Below are 22,799 nucleotides of genomic sequence, written 5' to 3' on the forward strand. Positions count from 1 at the left end.
TATCTGCAGAACCAACAGAAGATAAAGTAGTCCACCTGTTGTCTGGCTTTTGACCTGAGTGATAGAAAACATAGAAAGTATGCTTGCATATCTCTCTGATCAGTGCATATGTTCCAACTTTGTCTCCCTGTAAGAGACAAAAGTGTCACGATTGTGGGACTGCTCATATTGCCAATTGGACGTTATCTTTGAATAGTGGCAGTATTGTAACCAATGCGGTGTATCCGAGGTGTGATTGTTGCTTATTCAAAACTTTACGCAATACCCAGTCTTGTCAACTTGAACAACAGTTGTTGTTGGTAATTTAGGATAATCTTTACGGAGGCTAGATCAATTGTGTCAAAAAATGATTGATTATACATCAATGTATTTATTCAGTAAGAAAAAAGGTGTAGATATTTTTCATAGAATATCAATACTCTTTGCTCGATATGTTTTTCATTAACTGTTTCATTTCAACCAACGTGTTTTTTATATGCGTAAAAGAGGGTCCGCTTAATCATTAGGTAAGGTACACATATTAAACTTTGGGTGCTAATTGATTTAGAAGCTGCGCAGTGTCCGAAGATTCAGACATTTATTCAGCATCTCTCTAGGTTTTAGATCAAATGTACTATTGTGAGAAAGTGGCTCTGTATATACTGTTCCAAAATAAGTACAGGGTGTACAGAGTCCACAGTCCCCAGAGGTTTGGCAGAGGCTAAAGTTAGAAATAACCTTAGTCTCTAAAGTGGTAGCTTGGTCGAGCAGTAAGGCAGTATCAGAGGACAGTGTAAAGCATTTGTTGTACACACTCAGTCAGCGAAATGATTTCACACACTCAATAACTGAACTCTAGGCCAATGGTTTGTATAAAAAAGATATGTCTGTTTTGTTTTAGAACCAACAATAGGAATTAAAATATACTTTCTCAGAATGAGATGTTTTATTTAAATACTTTTGCAATATGCAATTGGCTTTTGTAGAAAGTTATAAGTTGTTGCAATAGGCAACACAGTTTTAAACACAATAATGCATTGAGTTCAATGGAAATTTCAAGTTATTTGCAATAGATTACTTTCAGGATTACTTTAGAGATTCCAGGACTGGATCCTAGATTCAGTCCTGGGACAATACTTAGAAACAAGTGATAAAAGTCGACTTAGTTACTACTAGGATTTTTAAGTAATATTTTGCTATTTTAAAAGTTGACACTTAGAAGAAATTTCATAGAAAACAGTCAATGATTCCCTATGGAAGAAAATTCAAGCTGCAGGTATAGTATGTTCTCGTTACTTTTGTAATCCAGTACTGGGTGCCTAGACTCAGTACTGGGACCTTTATCCAAAACAGGTAAGTAATTAACTTTTCAGAAGTTATACGATTTTTAAAGAATATTTAAAGTTTGCAGAAATTGACACTGAAGAAATTTCACAGAAAAACAGTCAATGATTCCCTATGGAAGAAAATTGGGTTACTGGTAAGTACAGTTGTAAGTATTTTTCAGAGTCAGTGCTGGGCACCAAGATCCAGCACTGGGAGCTCACCTAATAGCAGGTGAGTATTTTCGTTTTCGTTACTCGGCTGATTTTTGGTGAATTTCTAAGTTTTGAAAACTCCACACTTTGAAGAAATTTTCAGAAGAAACCAGTCAATGTTACCCTATGGAGAAAATTGAGTTATCGGTTTAAAGGTAAGTACTCGACTGGCAGAGTTAAGGTTCTGGGCATAGACTCAGGGGTCTCCCAGGGTCAGGTAGGTAGAGTGTTGTCACCCTCAGCGGCACAGGGGCAGCCGGGAGCAGAGAGAGTTAGGCCCAATGTTATCCTATGAGAGGTAGGGGGGCCTTGGTTGGTGGCTGCTGACTAGCAGGCTACGCGGCTGTGGGAGCTGGGCTCCTGGTCACTTGCTCAGGGCAAATGGGGAAGTAGATAGGTGTAGAGGTTACACTGCCAGGGCCACTCGGGCGGCTGGGTGCAGGGTGCTTTTGAGCTCTTGGGTGCTCAATTGATTTCAATGGGAGAGCTCCGGTTTAGAAAAAGATTGCAAGCTCGGGGACGAAGATTCTTTAGGTGCCACCACCACTTCGAGAGGTAAGTTGGGTAGTTGGAGGATAGGTAGGTACCCAGGATTTGGGCACAGGGAGCCGCAGGGCGCCGGGTGCAGGGGTGCCTTTTGGTGTCGGGAAATCTTACCCTCTGTTGATCGCGTTGGGGGGGTACCTGGTTCTGAGGCTGCAGGTGTCGTCAGGAGCGTCTAGGGAAGTCCTTGGGTGCCGGACTCGGGTTCACAGTCGTCGTGGGGTCGTCCTCGTGGTCTTTGGTCACTCCGGCACAGGCCAGGCTTGGCGGGTGCAGAGTGTGTAGGGTTCGCGGTTCCGGGCTGATGCCAGGGATTAGAAGTAGATTTTGAGTAGAGCCTCTACTCATGGGAGTCCCAGGGGCTTAGAGCCAAAAGGTAGCCAGGTCCTCCGGGGTTTGTGAGGTTGCTGGCCACAATAGATGCCGGGTTGGAGCAGGAGCAGGTTCGAGTGTCGCCAGGCCTGTAGGGCTGGGGCCAAAGCAGTTGGTGTCTTCCTCTTCTTAGCAGCTGCAGGGCAGGTCTTCTTTCTTCTTCCTCTTCTTTGTATTTCGGAATCTGGAATCTGGGGAAGGAAGGTTCAGGGTGCCCCTAAATACTAAATTTAGGGGCGTTACAGGTAGGCGAAGGGCAGGGACCAATGGGTCCCTGTCCTGGGGTGAGTACACCCCCTGTTCAGCCACTCTCCTCTGGGAGGGGGGCAGCAGCCTAGTCCTGATTGGGTAGGGCCTCCCATCTTCAAGATGGCGAGCGCCCGGAGATGTGCTTCACCTCGCCTTCCCCACCTGAGGGGTGGAGTTGGCAGGCTGGCCCATCCCCTGTCCTTATTTGGGGTTTCCGGCCAAGCTTCCCGCCAGAGTGGGGGTTGCAAGTGGCCTGGGGAAGCTCACAGAGGCGGCATGCCTTTGAAGCTTCCCCATGCCCATCCTGGGGGAGGAGATCTAGCATCTCGCCCAGGATGTGCATTGTTGCAGACCCAGGAGAGCAGGGGCTCTCCTACCCAGGGGTCCAGCAACATGTCTGCTGTGTGGCAGCCTAGGCAGCCTCAGAACAGACGTGGATTGTAAATTAGGTTTCAGGGGGCCTCTCTAAGATGCCCTCTGTGGTGCTTGGTACATTAAATACCATACTGGCATCAGTGTGGGTTTAATGTGCTGAGCAGTTTGATACCAAACTTCTCAGTCTTCTGTGCTGCCATTATAGTGCTGTGGAGTTCGTGTTTGACAAGCTCCCAGCACCAGGTACTCTTAAATGGAAGCACTGCACTTACAGGGCCCAGGAATGGACCTGGGTACTGTAGGGGCACCGGGCTCCTGCCTCTGTGCCCACACCACTGGCATAGGGCACCCAGCTAGAGGGGTGGCTGATGTATGCCAGGGCAGTGAAGGTTGTGGGCATGGCACACAGGGATGTGTGCCATGTCGATTCTCTGTTTTGTCTTGTACCCAGACACTCAGCCTGCCAGGGCAGTGTGTGTGTGTTAGGGTACAGGGCCTCTAAGGGTGGCACAATGAGTGCTGCAGCCCTTAGAGGCCTTCCCTGGTCACAAGGCCCTGGGTACCTAGGGTACCACTTACCAGGGGCTGACATGTGGCCAGGGTTTGCCAATTTTGTTTTGAGATTTTTGTTTTGGGAAGGAACATAGGCCCTGGGCTCCTGATTGGCAGGACTCCAGGGCACACTCAGTCAAAGTACATTCAGCAATTCAGCAAAAAGTGGGGGCATACCATTCAAGAAAGATGGCACTTTCACACAACTATTTTGTCGGCTATTGAGTGAATAGCTGAGATTGTACACTCCTTTGTCCGCAGACTGATATGTATCCATTTACAAGAAAGGCATCTCGTATCCGGGTGAACAAGAGACGCCAAAGTTAACTCTTGTAATATTCTAGAATAGTACACCTTTGGTTGCTTTCTTGCATTTAGGTACAAGAACTAGTTTTGGGAGGAGCCTGCTTGGGCTTAGGAGGATATGTGGTTGCATACATAATCATGTACTGATGACATCCCACATAGAGAGGGATGAAGGGAGGTGCCAAAGGAGGCTGTATAGTGAAATCTGCTAATTAGCATACGGAATCCCAGAGCCCAACGGGCACTTACCTGCAGAAGCAACAGAAGATAGAGTAGTACATATCATGTCTGGCTTTTGACTCGAGTGATAGAAAACATAGAAAGTATGCTTGCATATCTCTCTGATCGGTGCACGTTTCAAATTTGTCTCCCTGTAACAGACAAAAGTGTCACCGTTGTGGGACTGCTCATATCGCCTAGCTGATGTTATCTTTGTGCAGTGGCAGTATCGTAGCCAATGAGGTCTATCCAAGGTGTGATTATTGCTTATTGAAAACTTTACCCAATACCCCGCCATGTCAACTTGAAAAATAGTTGATATTGGCATTTTTTGATAGTCTCTATGGAGGCTGGATCAATTGTGTCAAAAGAAGATTGATTATACATCATTATAGTTATTTAGTAAGCAAAGAGGTGTAGACATTTTTCATAGAATGTCAATACTCATTGGTCAATATGTTTTTTTAACAACTGTTTTATTTCAACTAAAGTGTTTCTCATATCTGTGGAAAAGGGTACTCTTAATCAATAGGTAAGGTACACTTATTAAACTTTGTGATCTAATTGTCTTGGAAGCTGCACAGTGTCCAAAGCTTCAGACATTCATTCAGCATCTCTCTAAGTAGCAGAGCTAATGTGCTATTTTGTCGGCTATTGAGTGAATAGCTGAGATTGTACACTCCTTTGTCGGCAGACTGATATGTATCCTTTTACAAGAAAGGCATCTTGTATCTGGGTGAACAAAGAGGTGCCAAAGTGAACTCTTGTAATATTCTAGAATAGTACTCCTTTGGTTGCTCTGCTTGCATTTAGGTACAATAACTCGTTTTGGAAGGAGCCAGATGGGGCTTAGGAGTATATGTGTTTGCATACAGAATCATGTACTGATGACATCACACATAGAGAGGGATGAAGGGAGGTGCCAAAGGAGGCTGCATAGTGAAATCTGCTAATTAGCATATGGAATCCCAGAGCCCAATGGGTACTTATCTGCAGAACCAACAGAAGATAAAGTAGTCCACCTGTTGTCTGGCTTTTGACCTGAGTGATAGAAAACATAGAAAGTATGCTTGCATATCTCTCTGATCAGTGCATATGTTCCAACTTTGTCTCCCTGTAAGAGACAAAAGTGTCACGATTGTGGGACTGCTCATATTGCCAATTGGACGTTATCTTTGAATAGTGGCAGTATTGTAACCAATGCGGTGTATCCGAGGTGTGATTGTTGCTTATTCAAAACTTTACGCAATACCCAGTCTTGTCAACTTGAACAACAGTTGTTGTTGGTAATTTAGGATAATCTTTACGGAGGCTAGATCAATTGTGTCAAAAAATGATTGATTATACATCAATGTATTTATTCAGTAAGAAAAAAGGTGTAGATATTTTTCATAGAATATCAATACTCTTTGCTCGATATGTTTTTCATTAACTGTTTCATTTCAACCAACGTGTTTTTTATATGCGTAAAAGAGGGTCCGCTTAATCATTAGGTAAGGTACACATATTAAACTTTGGGTGCTAATTGATTTAGAAGCTGCGCAGTGTCCGAAGATTCAGACATTTATTCAGCATCTCTCTAGGTTTTAGATCAAATGTACTATTGTGAGAAAGTGGCTCTGTATATACTGTTCCAAAATAAGTACAGGGTGTACAGAGTCCACAGTCCCCAGAGGTTTGGCAGAGGCTAAAGTTAGAAATAACCTTAGTCTCTAAAGTGGTAGCTTGGTCGAGCAGTAAGGCAGTATCAGAGGACAGTGTAAAGCATTTGTTGTACACACTCAGTCAGCGAAATGATTTCACACACTCAATAACTGAACTCTAGGCCAATGGTTTGTATAAAAAAGATATGTCTGTTTTGTTTTAGAACCAACAATAGGAATTAAAATATACTTTCTCAGAATGAGATGTTTTATTTAAATACTTTTGCAATATGCAATTGGCTTTTGTAGAAAGTTATAAGTTGTTGCAATAGGCAACACAGTTTTAAACACAATAATGCATTGAGTTCAATGGAAATTTCAAGTTATTTGCAATAGATTACTTTCAGGATTACTTTAGAGATTCCAGGACTGGATCCTAGATTCAGTCCTGGGACAATACTTAGAAACAAGTGATAAAAGTCGACTTAGTTACTACTAGGATTTTTAAGTAATATTTTGCTATTTTAAAAGTTGACACTTAGAAGAAATTTCATAGAAAACAGTCAATGATTCCCTATGGAAGAAAATTCAAGCTGCAGGTATAGTATGTTCTCGTTACTTTTGTAATCCAGTACTGGGTGCCTAGACTCAGTACTGGGACCTTTATCCAAAACAGGTAAGTAATTAACTTTTCAGAAGTTATACGATTTTTAAAGAATATTTAAAGTTTGCAGAAATTGACACTGAAGAAATTTCACAGAAAAACAGTCAATGATTCCCTATGGAAGAAAATTGGGTTACTGGTAAGTACAGTTGTAAGTATTTTTCAGAGTCAGTGCTGGGCACCAAGATCCAGCACTGGGAGCTCACCTAATAGCAGGTGAGTATTTTCGTTTTCGTTACTCGGCTGATTTTTGGTGAATTTCTAAGTTTTGAAAACTCCACACTTTGAAGAAATTTTCAGAAGAAACCAGTCAATGTTACCCTATGGAGAAAATTGAGTTATCGGTTTAAATGTAAGTACTCGACTGGCAGAGTTAAGGTTCTGGGCATAGACTCAGGGGTCTCCCAGGGTCAGGTAGGTAGAGTGTTTTCACCCTCAGCGGCACAGGGGCAGCCGGGTGCAGAGAGAGTTAGGCCCAATGTTATCCTATGAGAGGTAGGGGGGCCTTGGTTGGTGGCTGCTGACTAGCAGGCTACGCGGCTGTGGGAGCTGGGCTCCTGGTCACTTGCTCAGGGCAAATGGGGAAGTAGATAGGTGTAGAGGTTACACTGCCAGGGCCACTCGGGCGGCTGGGTGCAGGGTGCTTTTGAGCTCTTGGGTGCTCAATTGATTTCAATGGGAGAGCTCCGGTTTAGAAAAAGATTGCAAGCTCGGGGACGAAGATTCTTTAGGTGCCACCACCACTTCGAGAGGTAAGTTGGGTAGTTGGAGGATAGGTAGGTACCCAGGATTTGGGCACAGGGAGCCGCAGGGCGCCGGGTGCAGGGGTGCCTTTTGGTGTCGGGAAATCTTACCCTCTGTTGATCGCGTTGGGGGGGGTACCTGGTTCTGAGGCTGCAGGTGTCGTCAGGAGCGTCTAGGGAAGTCCTTGGGTGCCGGGCTCGGGTTCACAGTCGTCGTGGGGTCGTCCTCGTGGTCTTTGGTCACTCCGGCACAGGCCAGGCTTGGCGGGTGCAGAGTGTGTAGGGTTCGCGGTTCCGGGCTGATGCCTGGGATTAGAAGTAGATTTTGAGTAGAGCCTCTACTCATGGGAGTCCCAGGGGCTTAGAGCCAAAAGGTAGCCAGGTCCTCCGGGGTTTGTGAGGTTGCTGGCCACAATAGATGCCGGGTTGGAGCAGGAGCAGGTTCGAGTGTCGCCAGGCCTGTAGGGCTGGGGCCAAAGCAGTTGGTGTCTTCCTCTTCTTAGCAGCTGCAGGGCAGGTCTTCTTTCTTCTTCCTCTTCTTTGTATTTCGGAATCTGGAATCTGGGGAAGGAAGGTTCAGGGTGCCCCTAAATACTAAATTTAGGGGCGTTACAGGTAGGCGAAGGGCAGGGACCAATGGGTCCCTGTCCTGGGGTGAGTACACCCCCTATTCAGCCACTCTCCTCTGGGAGGGGGGCAGCAGCCTAGTCCTGATTGGGTAGGGCCTCCCATCTTCAAGATGGTGAGCGCCCGGAGATGTGCTTCACCTCGCCTTCCCCACCTGAGGGGTGGAGTTGGCAGGCTGGCCCATCCCCTGTCCTTATTTGGGGTTTCCGGCCAAGCTTCCCGCCAGAGTGGGGGTTGCAAGTGGCCTGGGGAAGCTCACAGAGGCGGCATGCCTTTGAAGCTTCCCCCTGCCAATCCTGGGGGAGGAGATCTAGCATCTCGCCCAGGATGTGCATTGTTGCAGACCCAGGAGAGCAGGGGCTCTCCTACCCAGGGGTCCAGCAACATGTCTGCTGTGTGGCAGCCTAGGCAGCCTCAGAACAGACGTGGATTGTAAATTAGGTTTCAGGGGGCCTCTCTAAGATGCCCTCTGTGGTGCTTGGTACATTAAATACCATACTGGCATCAGTGTGGGTTTAATGTGCTGAGCAGTTTGATACCAAACTTCTCAGTCTTCTGTGCTGCCATTATAGTGCTGTGGAGTTCGTTTTTGACAAGCTCCCAGCACCAGGTACTCTTAAATGGAAGCACTGCACTTACAGGGCCCAGGAATGGACCTGGGTACTGTAGTGGCACCGGGCTCCTGCCTCTGTGCCCACACCACTGGCATAGGGCACCCAGCTAGAGGGGTGGCTGATGGATGCCAGGGCAGTGAAGGTTGTGGGCATGGCACACAGGGATGTGTGCCATGTCGATTCTCTGTTTTGTCTTGTACCCAGACACTCAGCCTGCCAGGGCAGTGTGTGTGTGTTAGGGTACAGGGCCTCTAAGGGTGGCACAATGAGTGCTGCAGCCCTTAGAGGCCTTCCCTGGTCACAAGGCCCTGGGTACCCAGGGTACCACTTACCAGGGGCTGACATGTGGCCAGGGTTTGCCAATTTTGTTTTGAGATTTTTGTTTTGGGAAGGAACATAGGCCCTGGGCTCCTGATTGGCAGGAGTCCAGGGCACACTCAGTCAAAGTACATTCAGCAATTCAGCAAAAAGTGGGGGCATACCATTCAAGAAAGATGGCACTTTCACACAACTATTTTGTCGGCTATTGAGTGAATAGCTGAGATTGTACACTCCTTTGTCCGCAGACTGATATGTATCCATTTACAAGAAAGGCATCTCGTATCCGGGTGAACAAGAGGCGCCAAAGTTAACTCTTGTAATATTCTAGAATAGTACACCTTTGGTTGCTTTCTTGCATTTAGGTACAAGAACTAGTTTTGGGAGGAGCCTGCTTGGGCTTAGGAGGATATGTGGTTGCATACATAATCATGTACTGATGACATCCCACATAGAGAGGGATGAAGGGAGGTGCCAAAGGAGGCTGTATAGTGAAATCTGCTAATTAGCATACGGAATCACAGAGCCCAACGGGCACTTACCTGCAGAAGCAACAGAAGATAGAGTAGTACATATCATGTCTGGCTTTTGACTCGAGTGATAGAAAACATAGAAAGTATGCTTGCATATCTCTCTGATCGGTGCACGTTTCAAATTTGTCTCCCTGTAACAGACAAAAGTGTCACCGTTGTGGGACTGCTCATATCGCCTAGCTGATGTTATCTTTGTTCAGTGGCAGTATCGTAGCCAATGAGGTCTATCCGAGGCGTGATTATTGCTTATTGAAAACTTTACCCAATACCCCGCCATGTCAACTTGAAAAATAGTTGATATTGGCAATTTTTGATAGTCTCTATGGAGGCTGGATCAATTGTGTCAAAAGAAGATTGATTATACATCATTATAGTTATTTAGTAAGCAAAGAGGTGTAGATATTTTTCATAGAATGTCAATACTCATTAGTCAATATGTTTTTTAACAACTGTTTTATTTCAACTAAAGTGTTTCTCATATCTGTGGAAAAGGGTCCTCTTAATCAATAGGTAAGGTACACGTATTAAACTTTGTGATCTAATTGTCTTGGAAGTTGCACAGTGTCCAAAGCTTCAGACATTCATTCAGCATCTCTCTAAGTAGCAGAGCTAATGTGCTATTTTGTCGGCTATTGAGTGAATAGCTGAGATTGTACACTCCTTTGTCGGCAGACTGATATGTATCCTTTTACAAGAAAGGCATCTTGTATCTGGGTGAACAAAGAGGTGCCAAAGTGAACTCTTGTAATATTCTAGAATAGTACTCCTTTGGTTGCTCTGCTTGCATTTAGGTACAATAACTCGTTTTGGAAGGAGCCAGATGGGGCTTAGGAGTATATGTGTTTGCATACAGAATCATGTACTGATGACATCACACATAGAGAGGGATGAAGGGAGGTGCCAAAGGAGGCTGCATAGTGAAATCTGCTAATTAGCATATGGAATCCCAGAGCCCAATGGGTACTTATCTGCAGAACCAACAGAAGATAAAGTAGTCCACCTGTTGTCTGGCTTTTGACCTGAGTGATAGAAAACATAGAAAGTATGCTTGCATATCTCTCTGATCAGTGCATATGTTCCAACTTTGTCTCCCTGTAAGAGACAAAAGTGTCACGATTGTGGGACTGCTCATATTGCCAATTGGACGTTATCTTTGAATAGTGGCAGTATTGTAACCAATGCGGTGTATCCGAGGTGTGATTGTTGCTTATTCAAAACTTTACGCAATACCCAGTCTTGTCAACTTGAACAACAGTTGTTGTTGGTAATTTAGGATAATCTTTACGGAGGCTAGATCAATTGTGTCAAAAAATGATTGATTATACATCAATGTATTTATTCAGTAAGAAAAAAGGTGTGGATATTTTTCATAGAATATCAATATTCTTTGCTCGATATGTTTTTCATTAACTGTTTCATTTCAACCAACGTGTTTTTTATATGCGTAAAAGAGGGTCCCCTTAATCATTAGGTAAGGTACACATATTAAACTTTGGGTGCTAATTGATTTAGAAGCTGCGCAGTGTCCGAAGATTCAGACATTTATTCAGCATCTCTCTAGGTTTTAGATCAAATGTACTATTGTGAGAAAGTGGCTCTGTATATACTGTTCCAAAATAAGTACAGGGTGTACAGAGTCCACAGTCCTCAGAGGTTTGGCAGAGGCTAAAGTTAGAAATAACCTTAGTCTCTAAAGTGGTAGCTTGGTCGAGCAGTAAGGCAGTATCAGAGGACAGTGTAAAGCATTTGTTGTACACACTCAGTCAGCGAAATGATTTCACACACTCAATAACTGAACTCTAGGCCAATGGTTTGTATAAAAAAGATATGTCTGTTTTGTTTTAGAACCAACAATAGGAATTAAAATATACTTTCTCAGAATGAGATGTTTTATTTAAATACTTTTGCAATATGCAATTGGCTTTTGTAGAAAGTTATAAGTTGTTGCAATAGGCAACACAGTTTTAAACACAATAATGCATTGAGTTCAATGGAAATTTCAAGTTATTTGCAATAGATTACTTTCAGGATTACTTTAGAGATTCCAGGACTGGATCCTAGATTCAGTCCTGGGACAATACTTAGAAACAAGTGATAAAAGTCGACTTAGTTACTACTAGGATTTTTAAGTAATATTTTGCTATTTTAAAAGTTGACACTTAGAAGAAATTTCATAGAAAACAGTCAATGATTCCCTATGGAAGAAAATTCAAGCTGCAGGTATAGTATGTTCTCGTTACTTTTGTAATCCAGTACTGGGTGCCTAGACTCAGTACTGGGACCTTTATCCAAAACAGGTAAGTAATTACGTTTTCAGAAGTTATACGATTTTTAAAGAGTATTTAAAGTTTGCAGAAATTGACACTTGGAAGAAATTTCACAGAAAAACAGTCAATGATTCCCTATGGAAGAAAATTGGGTTACTGGTAAGTACAGTTGTAAGTATTTTTCAGAGTCAGTGCTGGGCACCAAGATCCAGCACTGGGAGCTCACCTAATAGCAGGTGAGTATTTTAGTTTTCGTTACTCGGCTGATTTTTGGTGAATATTTTAAGTTTTGAAAACTCCACACTTTGAAGAAATTTTCAGAAGAAACCAGTCAATGTTACCCTATGGAGAAAATTGAGTTATCGGTTTAAAGGTAAGTACTCGACTGGCAGAGTTAAGGTTCTGGGCATAGACTCAGGGGTCTCCCAGGGTCAGGTAGGTAGAGTTTTTTCACCCTCAGCGGCACAGGGGCAGCCGGGTGCAGAGAGAGTTAGACCCAATGTTATCCTATGAGAGGTAGGGGGGCCTTGGTTGGTGGCTGCTGACTAGCAGGCTACGCGGCTGTGGGAGCTGGGCTCCTGGTCACTTGCTCAGGGCAAATGGGGAAGTAGATAGGTGTAGAGGTTACACTGCCAGGGCCACTCGGGTGGCTGGGTGCAGGGTGCTTTTGAGCTCTTGGGCGCTCAATTGATTTCAATGGGAGAGCTCCGGTTTAGAAAAAGATTGCAAGCTCGGGGACGAAGATTCTTTAGGTGCCACCACCACTTCGAGAGGTAAGTTGGGTAGTTGGAGGATAGGTAGGTACCCAGGATTTGGGCACAGGGAGCCGCAGGGCGCCGGGTGCAGGAGTGCCTTTTGGTGTCGGGAAATCTTACCCTCTGTTGATCGCGTTGGGGGGGTACCTGGTTCTGAGGCTGCAGGTGTCGTCAGGAGCGTCTAGGGAAGTCCTTGGGTGCCGGACTCAGGTTCACAGTCGTCGTGGGGTCGTCCTCGTGGTCTTTGGTCACTCCGGCACAGGCCAGGCTTGGCGGGTGCAGAGTGTGTAGGGTTCGCGGTTCCGGGCTGATGCCAGGGATTAGAAGTAGATTTTGAGTAGAGCCTCTACTCATGGGAGTCCCAGGGGCTTAGAACCAAAAGGTAGCCAGGTCCTCCGGGGTTTGTGAGGTTGCTGGCCACAATAGATGCCGGGTTGGAGCAGGAGCAGGTTCGAGTGTCGCCAGGCCTGTAGGGCTGGGGCCAAAGCAGTTGGTGTCTTCCTCTTCTTAGCAGCTGCAGGGCAGGTCTTCTTTCTTCTTCCTCTTCTTTGTATTTCGGAATCTGGAATCTGGAGAAGGAAGGTTCAGGGTGCCCCTAAATACTAAATTTAGGGGCGTTACAGGTATGCGAAGGGCAGGGACCAATGGGTCCCTGTCCTGGGGTGAGTACACCCCCTATTCAGCCACTCTTCTCTGGGAGGGGGGCAGCAGCCTAGTCCTGATTGGGTAGGGCCTCCCATCTTCAAGATGGCGATCGCCCGGAGATGTGCTTCACCTCGCCTTCCCCACCTGAGGGGTGGAGTTGGCAGGCTGGCCCATCCCCTGTCCTTATTTGGGGTTTCCGGCCAAGCTTCCCGCCAGAGTGGGGGTTGCAAGTGGCCTGGGGAAGCTCACAGAGGCGGCATGCCTTTGAAGCTTCCCCATGCCCATCCTGGGGGAGGAGATCTAGCATCTCGCCCAGGATGTGCATTGTTGCAGACCCAGGAGAGCAGGGGCTCTCCTACCCAGGGGTCCAGCAACATGTCTGCTGTGTGGCAGCCTAGGCAGCCTCAGAACAGACGTGGATTGTAAATTAGGTTTCAGGGGGCCTCTCTAAGATGCCCTCTGTGGTGCTTGGTACATTAAATACCATACTGGCATCAGTGTGGGTTTAATGTGCTGAGCAGTTTGATACCAAACTTCTCAGTCTTCTGTGCTGCCATTATAGTGCTGTGGAGTTCGTGTTTGACAAGCTCCCAGCACCAGGTACTCTTAAATGGAAGCACTGCACTTACAGGGCCCAGGAATGGACCTGGGTACTGTAGGGGCACCGGGCTCCTGCCTCTGTGCCCACACCACTGGCATAGGGCACCCAGCTAGAGGGGTGGCTGATGTATGCCAGGGCAGTGAAGGTTGTGGGCATGGCACACAGGGATGTGTGCCATGTCGATTCTCTGTTTTGTCTTGTACCCAGACACTCAGCCTGCCAGGGCAGTGTGTGTGTGTTAGGGTACAGGGCCTCTAAGGGTGGCACAATGAGTGCTGCAGCCCTTAGAGGCCTTCCCTGGTCACAAGGCCCTGGGTACCTAGGGTACCACTTACCAGGGGCTGACATGTGGCCAGGGTTTGCCAATTTTGTTTTGAGATTTTTGTTTTGGGAAGGAACATAGGCCCTGGGCTCCTGATTGGCAGGAGTCCAGGGCACACTCAGTCAAAGTACATTCAGCAATTCAGCAAAAAGTGGGGGCATACCATTCAAGAAAGATGGCACTTTCACACAACTATTTTGTCGGCTATTGAGTGAATAGCTGAGATTGTACACTCCTTTGTCCGCAGACTGATATGTATCCATTTACAAGAAAGGCATCTCGTATCCGGGTGAACAAGAGGCGCCAAAGTTAACTCTTGTAATATTCTAGAATAGTACACCTTTGGTTGCTTTCTTGCATTTAGGTACAAGAACTAGTTTTGGGAGGAGCCTGCTTGGGCTTAGGAGGATATGTGGTTGCATACATAATCATGTACTGATGACATCCCACATAGAGAGGGATGAAGGGAGGTGCCAAAGGAGGCTGTATAGTGAAATCTGCTAATTAGCATACGGAATCCCAGAGCCCAACGGGCACTTACCTGCAGAAGCAACAGAAGATAGAGTAGTACATATCATGTCTGGCTTTTGACTCGAGTGATAGAAAACATAGAAAGTATGCTTGCATATCTCTCTGATCGGTGCACGTTTCAAATTTGTCTCCCTGTAACAGACAAAAGTGTCACCGTTGTGGGACTGCTCATATCGCCTAGCTGATGTTATCTTTGTGCAGTGGCAGTATCGTAGCCAATGAGGTCTATCCGAGGCGTGATTATTGCTTATTGAAAACTTTACCCAATACCCCGCCATGTCAACTTGAAAAATAGTTGATATTGGCAATTTTTGATAGACTCTATGGAGGCTGGATCAATTGTGTCAAAAGAAGATTGATTATACATCATTATAGTTATTTAGTAAGCAAAGAGGTGTAGATATTTTTCATAGAATGTCAATACTCATTGGTCAATATGTTTTTTTAACAACTGTTTTATTTCAACTAAAGTGTTTCTCATATCTGTGGAAAAGGGTCCTCTTAATCAATAGGTAAGGTACACGTATTAAACTTTGTGATCTAATTGTCTTGGAAGCTGCACAGTGTCCAAAGCTTCAGACATTCATTCAGCATCTCTCTAAGTAGCAGAGCTAATGTGCTATTTTGTCGGCTATTGAGTGAATAGCTGAGATTGTACACTCCTTTGTCGGCAGACTGATATGTATCCTTTTACAAGAAAGGCATCTTGTATCTGGGTGAACAAAGAGGTGCCAAAGTGAACTCTTGTAATATTCTAGAATAGTACTCCTTTGGTTGCTCTGCTTGCATTTAGGTACAATAACTCGTTTTGGTAGGAGCCAGATGGGGCTTAGGAGTATATGTGTTTGCATACAGAATCATGTACTGATGACATCACACATAGAGAGGGATGAAGGGAGGTGCCAAAGGAGGCTGTATAGTGAAATCTGCTAATTAGCATATGGAATCCCAGAGCCCAATGGGTACTTATCTGCAGAACCAACAGAAGATAAAGTAGTCCACCTGTTGTCTGGCTTTTGACCTGAGTGATAGAAAACATAGAAAGTATGCTTGCATATCTCTCTGATCAGTGCATATGTTCCAACTTTGTCTCCCTGTAAGAGACAAAAGTGTCACGATTGTGGGACTGCTCATATTGCCAATTGGACGTTATCTTTGAATAGTGGCAGTATTGTAACCAATGCGGTGTATCCGAGGTGTGATTGTTGCTTATTCAAAACTTTACGCAATACCCAGTCTTGTCAACTTGAACAACAGTTGTTGTTGGTAATTTAGGATAATCTTTACGGAGGCTAGATCAATTGTGTCAAAAAATGATTGATTATACATCAATGTATTTATTCAGTAAGAAAAAAGGTGTAGATATTTTTCATAGAATATCAATACTCTTTGCTCGATATGTTTTTCATTAACTGTTTCATTTCAACCAACGTGTTTTTTATATGCGTAAAAGAGGGTCCGCTTAATCATTAGGTAAGGTACACATATTAAACTTTGGGTGCTAATTGATTTAGAAGCTGCGCAGTGTCCGAAGATTCAGACATTTATTCAGCATCTCTCTAGGTTTTAGATCAAATGTACTATTGTGAGAAAGTGGCTCTGTATATACTGTTCCAAAATAAGTACAGGGTGTACAGACTCCACAGTCCCCAGAGGTTTGGCAGAGGCTAAAGTTAGAAATAACCTTAGTCTCTAAAGTGGTAGCTTGGTCGAGCAGTAAGGCAGTATCAGAGGACAGTGTAAAGCATTTGTTGTACACACTCAGTCAGCGAAATGATTTCACACACTCAATAACTGAACTCTAGGCCAATGGTTTGTATAAAAAAGATATGTCTGTTTTGTTTTAGAACCAACAATAGGAATTAAAATATACTTTCTCAGAATGAGATGTTTTATTTAAATACTTTTGCAATATGCAATTGGCTTTTGTAGAAAGTTATAAGTTGTTGCAATAGGCAACACAGTTTTAAACACAATAATGCATTGAGTTCAATGGAAATTTCAAGTTATTTGCAATAGATTACTTTCAGGATTACTTTAGAGATTCCAGGACTGGATCCTAGATTCAGTCCTGGGACAATACTTAGAAACAAGTGATAAAAGTCGACTTAGTTACTACTAGGATTTTTAAGTAATATTTTGCTATTTTAAAAGTTGACACTTAGAAGAAATTTCATAGAAAACAGTCAATGATTCCCTATGGAAGAAAATTCAAGCTGCAGGTATAGTATGTTCTCGTTACTTTTGTAATCCAGTACTGGGTGCCTAGACTCAGTACTGGGACCTTTATCCAAAACAGGTAAGTAATTACGTTTTCAGAAGTTATACGATTTTTAAAGAGTATTTAAAGTTTGCAGAAATTGACACTTTGAAGAAATTTCACAGAAAAACAGTCAATGATTCCCTATGGAAGAAAATTGGGTTACTGGTAAGTACAGTTGTAAGTATTTTTCAGAGTCAGTGCTGGGCACCAAGATCCAGCACTGGGAGCTCACCTAATAGCAGGTGAGTATTTTCGTTTTCGTTACTCGGCTGATTTTTGGTGAATATTTTAAGTTTTGAAAACTCCACACTTTGAAGAAATTTTCAGAAGAAACCAGTCAATGTTACCCTATGGAGAAAATTGAGTTATCGGTTTAAAGGTAAGTACTCGACTGGCAGAGTTAAGGTTCTGGGCATAGACTCAGGGCTCTCCCAGGGTCAGGTAGGTAGAGTTTTTTCACCCTCAGCGGCACAGGGGCAGCCGGGTGCAGAGAGAGTTAGACCCAATGTTATCCTATGAGAGGTAGGGGGGCCTTGGTTGGTGGCTGCTGACTAGCAGGCTACGCGGCTGTGGGAGCTGGGCTCCTGGTCACTTGCTCAGGGCAAATGGAGAAGTAGATAGGTGTAGAGGTTACACTGCCAGGGCCACTCGGGCGGCTGGGTGCAGGGTGCTTTTGAGCTCTTGGGCGCTCAATTGATTTCAATGGGAGAGCTCCGGTTTAGAAAAAGATTGCAAGCTCGGGGACGAAGATTCTTTAGGTGCCACCACCACTTCGAGAGGTAAGTTGGGTAGTTGGAGGATAGGTAGGTACCCAGGATTTGGGCACAGGGAGCCGCAGGGCGCCGGGTGCAGGGGTGCCTTTTGGTGTCGGGAAATCTTACCCTCTGTTGATCGCGTTGGGGGGGTACCTGGTTCTGAGGCTGCAGGTGTCGTCAGGAGCGTCTAGGGAAGTCCTTGGGTGCCGGACTCAGGTTCACAGTCGTCGTGGGGTCGTCCTCGTGGTCTTTGGTCACTCCGGCACAGGCCAGGCTTGGCGGGTGCAGAGTGTGTAGGGTTCGCGGTTCCGGGCTGATGCCAGGGATTAGAAGTAGATTTTGAGTAGAGCCTCTACTCATGGGAGTCCCAGGGGCTTAGAGCCAAAAGGTAGCCAGGTCCTCCGGGGTTTGTGAGGTTGCTGGCCACAATAGATGCCGGGTTGGAGCAGGAGCAGGTTCGAGTGTCGCCAGGCCTGTAGGGCTGGGGCCAAAGCAGTTGGTGTCTTCCTCTTCTTAGCAGCTGCAGGGCAGGTCTTCTTTCTTCTTCCTCTTCTTTGTATTTCGGAATCTGGAATCTGGGGAAGGAAGGTTCAGGGTGCCCCTAAATACTAAATTTAGGGGCGTTACAGGTAGGCGAAGGGCAGGGACCAATGGGTCCCTGTCCTGGGGTGAGTACACCCCCTATTCAGCCACTCTCCTCTGGGAGGGGGGCAGCAGCCTAGTCCTGATTGGGTAGGGCCTCCCATCTTCAAGATGGCGAGCGCCCGGAGATGTGCTTCACCTCGCCTTCCCCACCTGAGGGGTGGAGTTGGCAGGCTGGCCCATCCCCTGTCCTTATTTGGGGTTTCCGGCCAAGCTTCCCGCCAGAGTGGGGGTTGCAAGTGGCCTGGGGAAGCTCACAGAGGCGGCATGCCTTTGAAGCTTCCCCCTGCCCATCCTGGGGGAGGAGATCTAGCATCTCGCCCAGGATGTGCATTGTTGCAGACCCAGGAGAGCAGGGGCTCTCCTACCCAGGGGTCCAGCAACATGTCTGCTGTGTGGCAGCCTAGGCAGCCTCAGAACAGACGTGGATTGTAAATTAGGTTTCAGGGGGCCTCTCTAAGATGCCCTCTGTGGTGCTTGGTACATTAAATACCATACTGGCATCAGTGTGGGTTTAATGTGCTGAGCAGTTTGATACCAAACTTCTCAGTCTTCTGTGCTGCCATTATAGTGCTGTGGAGTTCGTGTTTGACAAGCTCCCAGCACCATGTACTCTTAAATGGAAGCACTGCACTTACAGGGCCCAGGAATGGACCTGGGTACTGTAGGGGCACCGGGCTCCTGCCTCTGTGCCCACACCACTGGCATAGGGCACCCAGCTAGAGGGGTGGCTGATGTATGCCAGGGCAGTGAAAGTTGTGGGCATGGCACACAGGGATGTGTGCCACGTCGATTCTCTGTTTTGTCTTGTACCCAGACACTCAGCCTGCCAGGGCAGTGTGTGTGTGTTAGGGTACAGGGCCTCTAAGGGTGGCACAATGAGTGCTGCAGCCCTTAGAGGCCTTCCCTGGTCACAAGGCCCTGGGTACCTAGGGTACCACTTACCAGGGGCTGACATGTGGCCAGGGTTTGCCAATTTTGTTTTGAGATTTTTGTTTTGGGAAGGAACATAGGCCCTGGGCTCCTGATTGGCAGGAGTCCAGGGCACACTCAGTCAAAGTACATTCAGCAATTCAGCAAAAAGTGGGGGCATACCATTCAAGAAAGATGGCACTTTCACACAACTATTTTGTCGGCTATTGAGTGAATAGCTGAGATTGTACACTCCTTTGTCCGCAGACTGATATGTATCCATTTACAAGAAAGGCATCTCGTATCCGGGTGAACAAGAGGCGCCAAAGTTAACTCTTGTAATATTCTAGAATAGTACACCTTTGGTTGCTTTCTTGCATTTAGGTACAAGAACTAGTTTTGGGAGGAGCCTGCTTGGGCTTAGGAGGATATGTGGTTGCATACATAATCATGTACTGATGACATCCCACATAGAGAGGGATGAAGGGAGGTGCCAAAGGAGGCTGTATAGTGAAATCTGCTAATTAGCATACGGAATCCCAGAGCCCAACGGGCACTTACCTGCAGAAGCAACAGAAGATAGAGTAGTACATATCATGTCTGGCTTTTGACTCGAGTGATAGAAAACATAGAAAGTATGCTTGCATATCTCTCTGATCGGTGCACGTTTCAAATTTGTCTCCCTGTAACAGACAAAAGTGTCACCGTTGTGGGACTGCTCATATCGCCTAGCTGATGTTATCTTTGTGCAGTGGCAGTATCGTAGCCAATGAGGTCTATCCGAGGCGTGATTATTGCTTATTGAAAACTTTACCCAATACCCCGCCATGTCAACTTGAAAAATAGTTGATATTGGCAATTTTTGATAGACTCTATGGAGGCTGGATCAATTGTGTCAAAAGAAGATTGATTATACATCATTATAGTTATTTAGTAAGCAAAGAGGTGTAGATATTTTTCATAGAATGTCAATACTCATTGGTCAATATGTTTTTTTAACAACTGTTTTATTTCAACTAAAGTGTTTCTCATATCTGTGGAAAAGGGTCCTCTTAATCAATAGGTAAGGTACACGTATTAAACTTTGTGATCTAATTGTCTTGGAAGCTGCACAGTGTCCAAAGCTTCAGACATTCATTCAGCATCTCTCTAAGTAGCAGAGCTAATGTGCTATTTTGTCGGCTATTGAGTGAATAGCTGAGATTGTACACTCCTTTGTCGGCAGACTGATATGTATCCTTTTACAAGAAAGGCATCTTGTATCTGGGTGAACAAAGAGGTGCCAAAGTGAACTCTTGTAATATTCTAGAATAGTACTCCTTTGGTTGCTCTGCTTGCATTTAGGTACAATAACTCGTTTTGGTAGGAGCCAGATGGGGCTTAGGAGTATATGTGTTTGCATACAGAATCATGTACTGATGACATCACACATAGAGAGGGATGAAGGGAGGTGCCAAAGGAGGCTGTATAGTGAAATCTGCTAATTAGCATATGGAATCCCAGAGCCCAATGGGTACTTATCTGCAGAACCAACAGAAGATAAAGTAGTCCACCTGTTGTCTGGCTTTTGACCTGAGTGATAGAAAACATAGAAAGTATGCTTGCATATCTCTCTGATCAGTGCATATGTTCCAACTTTGTCTCCCTGTAAGAGACAAAAGTGTCACGATTGTGGGACTGCTCATATTGCCAATTGGACGTTATCTTTGAATAGTGGCAGTATTGTAACCAATGCGGTGTATCCGAGGTGTGATTGTTGCTTATTCAAAACTTTACGCAATACCCAGTCTTGTCAACTTGAACAACAGTTGTTGTTGGTAATTTAGGATAATTTTTACGGAGGCTAGATCAATTGTGTCAAAAAATGATTGATTATACATCAATGTATTTATTCAGTAAGAAAAAAGGTGTAGATATTTTTCATAGAATATCAATACTCTTTGCTCGATATGTTTTTCATTAACTGTTTCATTTCAACCAACGTGTTTTTTATATGCGTAAAAGAGGGTCCGCTTAATCATTAGGTAAGGTACACATATTAAACTTTGGGTGCTAATTGATTTAGAAGCTGCGCAGTGTCCGAAGATTCAGACATTTATTCAGCATCTCTCTAGGTTTTAGATCAAATGTACTATTGTGAGAAAGTGGCTCTGTATATACTGTTCCAAAATAAGTACAGGGTGTACAGACTCCACAGTCCCCAGAGGTTTGGCAGAGGCTAAAGTTAGAAATAACCTTAGTCTCTAAAGTGGTAGCTTGGTCGAGCAGTAAGGCAGTATCAGAGGACAGTGTAAAGCATTTGTTGTACACACTCAGTCAGCGAAATGATTTCACACACTCAATAACTGAACTCTAGGCCAATGGTTTGTATAAAAAAGATATGTCTGTTTTGTTTTAGAACCAACAATAGGAATTAAAATATACTTTCTCAGAATGAGATGTTTTATTTAAATACTTTTGCAATATGCAATTGGCTTTTGTAGAAAGTTATAAGTTGTTGCAATAGGCAACACAGTTTTAAACACAATAATGCATTGAGTTCAATGGAAATTTCAAGTTATTTGCAATAGATTACTTTCAGGATTACTTTAGAGATTCCAGGACTGGATCCTAGATTCAGTCCTGGGACAATACTTAGAAACAAGTGATAAAAGTCGACTTAGTTACTACTAGGATTTTTAAGTAATATTTTGCTATTTTAAAAGTTGACACTTAGAAGAAATTTCATAGAAAACAGTCAATGATTCCCTATGGAAGAAAATTCAAGCTGCAGGTATAGTATGTTCTCGTTACTTTTGTAATCCAGTACTGGGTGCCTAGACTCAGTACTGGGACCTTTATCCAAAACAGGTAAGTAATTACGTTTTCAGAAGTTATACGATTTTTAAAGAGTATTTAAAGTTTGCAGAAATTGACACTTTGAAGAAATTTCACAGAAAAACAGTCAATGATTCCCTATGGAAGAAAATTGGGTTACTGGTGAGTACAGTTGTAAGTATTTTTCAGAGTCAGTGCTGGGCACCAAGATCCAGCACTGGGAGCTCACCTAATAGCAGGTGAGTATTTTCGTTTTCGTTACTCGGCTGATTTTTGGTGAATATTTTAAAATTTTGAAAACTCCACACTTTGAAGAAATTTTCAGAAGAAACCAGTCAATGTTACCCTATGGAGAAAATTGAGTTATCGGTTTAAAGGTAAGTACTTGACTGGCAGAGTTAAGGTTCTGGGCATAGACTCAGGGGTCTCCCAGGGTCAGGTAGGTAGAGTTTTTTCACCCTCAGCGGCACAGGGGCAGCCGGGTGCAGAGAGAGTTAGACCCAATGTTATCCTATGAGAGGTAGGGGGGCCTTGGTTGGTGGCTGCTGACTAGCAGGCTACGCGGCTGTGGGAGCTGGGCTCCTGGTCACTTGCTCAGGGCAAATGGGGAAGTAGATAGGTGTAGAGGTTACACTGCCAGGGCCACTCGGGCGGCTGGGTGCAGGGTGCTTTTGAGCTCTTGGGCGCTCAATTGATTTCAATGGGAGAGCTCCGGTTTAGAAAAAGATTGCAAGCTCGGGGACGAAGATTCTTTAGGTGCCACCACCACTTCGAGAGGTAAGTTGGGTAGTTGGAGGATAGGTAGGTACCCAGGATTTGGGCACAGGGAGCCGCAGGGCGCCGGGTGCAGGGGTGCCTTTTGGTGTCGGGAAATCTTACCCTCTGTTGATCGCGTTGGGGGGGTACCTGGTTCTGAGGCTGCAGGTGTCGTCAGGAGCGTCTAGGGAAGTCCTTGGGTGCCGGACTCAGGTTCACAGTCGTCGTGGGGTCGTCCTCGTGGTCTTTGGTCACTCC

The 22,799-nt window shown here is 44.9% G+C and overlaps 9 non-coding genes across 9 annotated transcripts; all 9 read left to right on the forward strand.

Annotated features, from left to right (window-relative positions):
* The first annotated feature begins 184 nt into the window (after positions 1–184).
* LOC146783674 (U4 spliceosomal RNA) lies at positions 185–325 on the forward strand. The gene has a single exon (XR_014971200.1). It is a non-coding gene; the product is annotated as a U4 spliceosomal RNA (small nuclear RNA).
* Positions 326–4,342: 4,017 nt separating this feature from the next.
* On the forward strand, positions 4,343–4,483 carry LOC146783675 (U4 spliceosomal RNA). Its single transcript, XR_014971148.1, has one exon. It is a non-coding gene; the product is annotated as a U4 spliceosomal RNA (small nuclear RNA).
* Positions 4,484–5,304: 821 nt separating this feature from the next.
* LOC146783676 (U4 spliceosomal RNA) lies at positions 5,305–5,445 on the forward strand. Its single transcript, XR_014971201.1, has one exon. It is a non-coding gene; the product is annotated as a U4 spliceosomal RNA (small nuclear RNA).
* A 4,018-nt stretch (positions 5,446–9,463) lies between these two features.
* Positions 9,464–9,604, forward strand: LOC146783677 (U4 spliceosomal RNA). The gene has a single exon (XR_014971115.1). It is a non-coding gene; the product is annotated as a U4 spliceosomal RNA (small nuclear RNA).
* Positions 9,605–10,424: 820 nt separating this feature from the next.
* Positions 10,425–10,565, forward strand: LOC146783678 (U4 spliceosomal RNA). Its single transcript, XR_014971202.1, has one exon. It is a non-coding gene; the product is annotated as a U4 spliceosomal RNA (small nuclear RNA).
* Positions 10,566–14,585: 4,020 nt separating this feature from the next.
* On the forward strand, positions 14,586–14,726 carry LOC146783679 (U4 spliceosomal RNA). Its single transcript, XR_014971091.1, has one exon. It is a non-coding gene; the product is annotated as a U4 spliceosomal RNA (small nuclear RNA).
* An 821-nt stretch (positions 14,727–15,547) lies between these two features.
* Positions 15,548–15,688, forward strand: LOC146783680 (U4 spliceosomal RNA). The gene has a single exon (XR_014971203.1). It is a non-coding gene; the product is annotated as a U4 spliceosomal RNA (small nuclear RNA).
* A 4,020-nt stretch (positions 15,689–19,708) lies between these two features.
* On the forward strand, positions 19,709–19,849 carry LOC146783681 (U4 spliceosomal RNA). Its single transcript, XR_014971092.1, has one exon. It is a non-coding gene; the product is annotated as a U4 spliceosomal RNA (small nuclear RNA).
* An 821-nt stretch (positions 19,850–20,670) lies between these two features.
* Positions 20,671–20,811, forward strand: LOC146783682 (U4 spliceosomal RNA). Its single transcript, XR_014971226.1, has one exon. It is a non-coding gene; the product is annotated as a U4 spliceosomal RNA (small nuclear RNA).
* Positions 20,812–22,799: the final 1,988 nt, after the last annotated feature.

The sequence above is a fragment of the Triturus cristatus genome, chromosome 11 (assembly GCF_964204655.1).
Source record: "Triturus cristatus chromosome 11, aTriCri1.1, whole genome shotgun sequence".
Taxonomy (NCBI): domain Eukaryota; kingdom Metazoa; phylum Chordata; class Amphibia; order Caudata; family Salamandridae; genus Triturus; species Triturus cristatus.